The sequence below is a fragment of the Camellia sinensis genome, chromosome 4 (genome assembly GCF_055761805.1).
Source record: "Camellia sinensis isolate YWXY chromosome 4, ASM5576180v1, whole genome shotgun sequence".
NCBI lineage: Eukaryota > Viridiplantae > Streptophyta > Magnoliopsida > Ericales > Theaceae > Camellia > Camellia sinensis.
Window position 1 is genome coordinate 223,305,369 of NC_138964.1, and position 6,324 is coordinate 223,311,692.

Sequence of the window (6,324 nt, forward strand, 5' to 3'; positions counted from 1 at the left end):
AATATTAAAAAAATTATTAAAACCAAAAAAATACGAAAAATAAGAAAGTAGAATTTTCTGAAAAATGTTTTCAAAAAACTGAAAACAAACATGGTTATTTTTTTTGAATTTTTTTAATAGAATTTTGAAAAGAGTTTTAAAAAGAGTTTTTGAATTGAGTTTTGATTTATGTGTTTGATTATGGGTTTTGAAAATAGTTTTTGAATTGAATTTTGAGTTATGTGTTTGGTTATGATTTTGAGTGTGGAGAGAGTTGTGTTTTACGTTAAAAATATTAAAATATTTAAAAATAAAATAAAATAATTAAAAAATATTTTAATAAAAATTATATATTTAAAATAAAAAATAAAAATTTCTTAAACATTTTTAAATATTTTAAAAAAATAAATCTAAAAAATTTCAAAGTATAACTCAAAATTCAAAAGCTCAAAACTCAAAACTAAAAACTAAAATTACAACTCAAAACTCTTTTCAAAACTTATAACTAAACAAATTTTCTCTTTTCAAAACTCACAACTCCACACTTCCCCATTTGATTGTCCAAATTGGATATAAAAATTTAAGGAGAATATGTAATACTTAAGGATAAAGATGCGATATAATATGTTATAGGTTATATTTGGTAAAGATAGGATATAGGATGTGATAAGAGAAGAGTAATTATTTTTGACATTTAGATGAATTCCCTATATCTGGCGGTGGGGGATATACAATACGATCAAGGGTTGGTATTGCATATTCTCCTTTTGCATTATATACTATCTGAACTTGTATATCTTGGGCAAACAAACATGAGATATAGGGAGACAAGAAAACATGTGAGGCCCACCTCATATTATATTCGGTCTCACCCTCATATCCGCCCCTTATATACGGTAAACAAACGGGGCCTAAATCATAATTTTAAAATTAAGCCAAGTAGAGCCTTAGATTTTAAATAATCCTAGGTACTCATACTTAATTTTCTTGAATTTATTCTGAATGAGAATTTGTGATTGTAATTGAATTTGTATGATATGAAATTTATGTATTGAATAAATTTGAATCAGAAAATAAAAATTTAAAATAATTTATAAATTAATAATGATGGATTCATTAGTATTACTCTTAGATTTTATCAAATGCAACTAACTTTAACTCAGCATAGGCTATGTGTTGAGTTATTGATGTGACACAAATTATATACTAAAATTTGGATATTATAAATTTTTTAGAAACATGTCAAAATGGACTACATAATAATAATAATAATAATAATAATAATAATAATAAAATACAACCCCAAAACAAAAATTTTCAACTGTCATACTTAATTAAAAATTAATTTATTGAGGCGGATGTGAATGTTTAAGCAATCTTTTGTCTTTATTTTTGAATATTTTAAAAAAATTGCAACATTGTATTTATTTCGAATGGGACTCTTATCGTATGAGATGGATGCTACTGTATTCTATGCACTTCATTATTAAAAGTAAATAAATATAAAAATCCGATAGTAGTAATAATATGTGGACAAATCTTTTAGGTTTTGGGACTGGACATGTACGTTGACTAAATACTATGGTTGCATGGTTTTATTAGGGAATGAATCACATCAGATAAGGATATTGTAGCCCAACGGGGGCAGGCATGAAGTGTAATTGATGTAAAACTTGACAATTATGCATACCTAACGTGCTATTTTAATATTTTTTTAATTTTTTAATTAAAATATACGATAAAAAAATTTAGGCATTATTTGACATAAACTAAATAAGTACACTTATTTAGATATAAGAAATTGCACTTTTGGTGATCTTTTTTAGCAACGACATCAATTTTTTATAGCTAAAGGTATATTTTTGGCAACACAGTGATCAATTTCCTTTGTAAAAATAGACTTTGAACAACGTAATTTATTACCGTCACTAAAAAACATAACATTCATTAGGTGCCAAAATTATTGATTGGCACTAAAATTTCGAAACTTTTAGCGACTAGGGTTATTTTTTGGCAACACGATAAGTGTTGATATTAGTTTGTTTACTTTTGGTGACAATAAGTTAGCATGGGTAAAAAATTAAACATTTAGCGACAACAAAACTATTCGTCGACAAAAAATTTGTTAATGAAGCATGATGGTTTTGTGATTTGTGTTTTATTATAACTTTTGAAAGGGGTTTTGGATTTTCTTTAATTGACCATATAACTTGAGAGAATGTTTGGGCTTGTTGGATTCATTTTGGAGTTGACCTTGATGATCCAAACAGTTTACTTTTTAAACTTATTAGGTAGAATAGTCATGGGAAAAATTAAGATGATCGAATATGGGTAAAAAAAAATTATATGTTTGAATTACATTTTTTTTAAAAAAATGAACGATAACTATAATTTCAAAAATAACCATTCATTTTTTGTAAAAAAACACTATGGTACACACTTCAAATGGCGTGTACCATATGCATCTTATAATTAAATAAAAAAACGACATTATTTTATACTTTCTGAGTCATAACTACAAAAAAAATAAAAAAATTGTCATACAAAACACAACATTAGGCATAACTAAAGAAGAAAATTGGTAATAACTAAAGAAAAACATGACATAAATAGGAGTGCTTATCGTGTACCCCTTTGAAGGGTATGTATGCTGGAATTTTCCATTTTTGTAATACAAATATATTTTAAACATATAGTTACCGATAATCTAATCAATAAATCATAAAGAATTTAAATTTGAAACGAATGGTTCGGATTTTCCAGGTCAATCTTAAAATAGGCACACTAAGCCTAAATACCCTCTAAAGTTGAGATGACCAAAATCAAAAAAATTTAAATTTTTTCCAAAGTTACGGTGGCCATATTTGATTTGATTTTCTAAAATTTGTTTCAGATTCTTTTTTTTTTTTTTTTAAGACTAAAACCTAGTTTCGTTAAAAAATTTTAAAAAATAAAAATATCTATCAATTTTATATAATTAATTTCTAAAAAATTTAAAAGTAAAAACTAAAAAACAGAACTCGAAACCAAATGGGGACCTTAATTTTTTAATTTCCCTCCTAAATTCCCCTATTTTTTTGCTGGTACCAAGGGCAAACACCTCATCTCTCTCCACGATGTTTACCTTGCACAACACAACCGTTCTCTTACGATTGAAAGTTCTTTACCTCTCACAATCGCACGCCCGCACGTACATTTGTCGACCGTCGAGTTTCGCCATTTGTCGTTGCTATGCTACACCATCACTGCTTCATTCTCGCTCGGTAGGTTCGTCCCCTCTTTGCTCTGCTTCTCTCTCTCTCTCTCTCTGGTTCTCTATCTATTTTGTATTTCTTTCGATTTTTAGTTATTTATTTTATTGTCAAGGGTTCCTAGAATCTTTTTTTTTTTTTTTTTTGTATCAATTAATCTGGAGATCTAAAATTAACTTTGGCAGTAGAAATAATTGAAATAACATTTCTTCCATATTGAAATTCACTTCTTTTGCACATTTGGTTAAAGTTCTTAATTGTTTGAATGCATGTAGGATTCAATTACATGGCTTCAAAAAAAATATTCATATTTAGGAATCTGTTGCTCCACTCGGCAATTACCTAAATAAGCTATGCTAGGAAGAAGTTATTGTCAGAAATTGCTCATCATGATAACAAGGCCAATAACATTCTGATAATATGTTTTGTTGTCTACTGCTCTACCTTCTGTTTTTGTTTAAAATCCTTGTCTGATTATTTTAGGATGTACATTGTGTGCTTCCTAAATTTTGAAATGCACTGGCACTAGTTTTAATGCTAGACCCTTTGGATTCAATGAAGTGGTCAATTCCATGAAACAAATCCCATCCCCAATAATAATATAAACTCACCAAAATGTCTGTAACTTTGAATATGATAATCCCCTTGAAAAACTAGTGTAATTGACAATAACTACACAATCAAAACAAATATATATATATATATATATATATATATATATATATATATATATATATATTTAGACCATCTGGAAAGAGGCTATATCCATGAACCATTCTGGTAGAGATTTTTCATCAAATGAAATAATTACTGCATAGAATTTAAAATGGGAGTTGAATCCCCCCCGGCCCCAAAAAAAATAAACTATTCCCTAGCCTATCAAAACCACGAGCATCGATTTGTAATGAAGGAAGCAACCTCCAATTCTCTGGCACAACTGCTAAGATATCGTTTAGTGCCATCTAATAAACTATTCTCTAGGTTATTCACCATGATGGAAGCATCAATTTGTCTATGAATTGGTTGGCTTTGAGTGATGGTCATCTTGTAATTCAATTTGGTTCCCATTATTGATTTCTCAAGGTCTTGATTGTTTAGGAAATTTCTTATTTGGATTTTTACTCCCTACTTATAATGATGGTGTGATGGTGTCAAGCCCACCATCATTATGACTAGGGAGTGAAAAATAAGGTGGTGTCCATAGGTGGACTCCATCAATATTCGGTACACTATTCTTTTGATAATATGCATAAATTGTATCAATGAACTATCAAACTAGAAAGGAGAAGCTACCAAGTAGCACTTGATTCACAAGAACAATCTGTCTTTACTAGGCATTTCAATGGTAAGTGAGGGATGAATTATGGCAGTGTTGTTTGCACAAATTTGTTTCCTTATCTAAACATTGAAATTATGACAAGATGTACCGTTGATATCAGGAAACCGAATAGGAACTAACATGCTCAAATGTTTTAGCATTTCCATATTGATATTAACCTGCCATTCTTGTTTCTTTTACCATATGACTATATTAGTGGTAAACTATTTTTCTGCTATGTATTATAATAATAAAATAAAAGCCAACAATTTCTTTCATATTAAATTCTTCATGAGATGTTCATAGTGCCAACATGTTTTGTTTATCTTAGAACTTGAAATATTAATTTTTGAAGTCATTTACTAAAAAAAGTAAAATATTTGTTCAGCGATGTAGTCTCAAAATGGTTTTTATTAATAAAATTTTGTTTCATAGTCAGATTTAAGAATCCGGATCTTCGGTCGCCTTCCCCTGTCGCCCCCAAAACGACGTCGTTTTGGGGGCGAATTTTCAAAAAAAAAAAAACGCAGAAGAGGGAGGAAGGAGAGGAAGAGGGAGGGAGGAGGGAGGAGGAGGAGGAGGGCCGGCCGTACTGGAGGGGGCTATAAATACAGGGGAGGAGGAGGAGGAGGTGGAGACGGGTCGGAGGCGGAGCTCGACGGCGGTCGCAGGTGCTGCGACGAGGTGGAGCTGCTGCAACGGCTGCGACGGCGGCTGCAACGGCGGCTGCGACGGCGGCGAGGGACGACGGCGGCAGCCTCCTCCTCCTCCTCCTCCCTCCTCCCTCCTTCCTCCCTCTCCCTCTTCCTCTCCTTCCTCCCTCTTCTCTGCGTCTCTTCTCTGCGTTTTTTTTTTTTGAAAATTCGCCCCCAAAACGACGTCGTTTTGGGGGCAACAGGGGAAGGCGACAGGGGAAGGCGACGGGTGATCCGGATTCCAGATTTAAATAGACCATCAGCTTTAGGTATGGGTCTGTAATCTTAAACCACTTTTAGGTGGTTAGAATTATTTTCTTTCTCCTTTTCTTTTTCTTTTTCTTTTTGCCTGCACAGTTGATTTTATATGGTCATTGATATTATTGTGTATTATTTTCGTTGAAGGCTTGGACTGTTGCATCATTGCACCTGTGGGAACTCACAAAACCCTCTTTCTTGAAAGCCATGAGGTGGCGTTTTCTAGATCCATGACTGATAAGTCCAAGGCCTGACCTAAGTTTGGACATGATTTATATCATTCTACTTAAACTCATAATGTAATTTTAAATTTTCATTATTGACAATATTAATAATCAGAACTTGCATCTTTTTTGCCTTCTTAAATGTAGGTTGTTGAAGATGGATACTATGATCTTGCGCAAGTGCTGATTGGATATGAGTAGTAGGCTTATTCACTTGCATATTCACCTGGATATCGTTCAAATTGGGATTGACTTAGTTTTGTACTTTAGTTTCACTTTTAAGTATTGTTGTGTATAAAGTTAAATTTTGAATTGTAAGAACGCGTGTCGACTATTGTTGTTATTATAAATAGAAATATATATTTTTTGATGGTAATGAATTGATGTATGTGAATTGTTGAATAGATGCGTGTGGATATTGAAAAGTAATATGTTCTTTGTGATAGTAGTTTTTGTCATTCCAAATACCAAATTATTATTTTTTCACAAAAATTAAATATTTTACCGATGCAACTATATGTCACTGAAAGTCTACTTTTGCCGATTGATATTGCATTGTCAAAAGTCTCATTTTTGCCGATGCAATTTGGGTCGGCAAA

At 31.3% G+C, this 6,324-nt stretch overlaps 1 long non-coding RNA gene across 2 annotated transcripts; it reads left to right on the plus strand.

Annotated features, from left to right (window-relative positions):
• The first annotated feature begins 3,010 nt into the window (after positions 1-3,010).
• Positions 3,011-6,101, plus strand: LOC114306340 (uncharacterized). 2 transcript variants are annotated; one of them, XR_003644639.2, is made up of 3 exons: positions 3,011-3,246; positions 5,649-5,713; positions 5,873-6,101. It is a non-coding gene; the product is annotated as an uncharacterized LOC114306340 (long non-coding RNA). The 2 variants fall into 2 exon arrangements; XR_003644640.2 differs by having other exon boundaries at positions 3,012-3,242.
• The last annotated feature ends 223 nt before the right edge of the window (positions 6,102-6,324 follow it).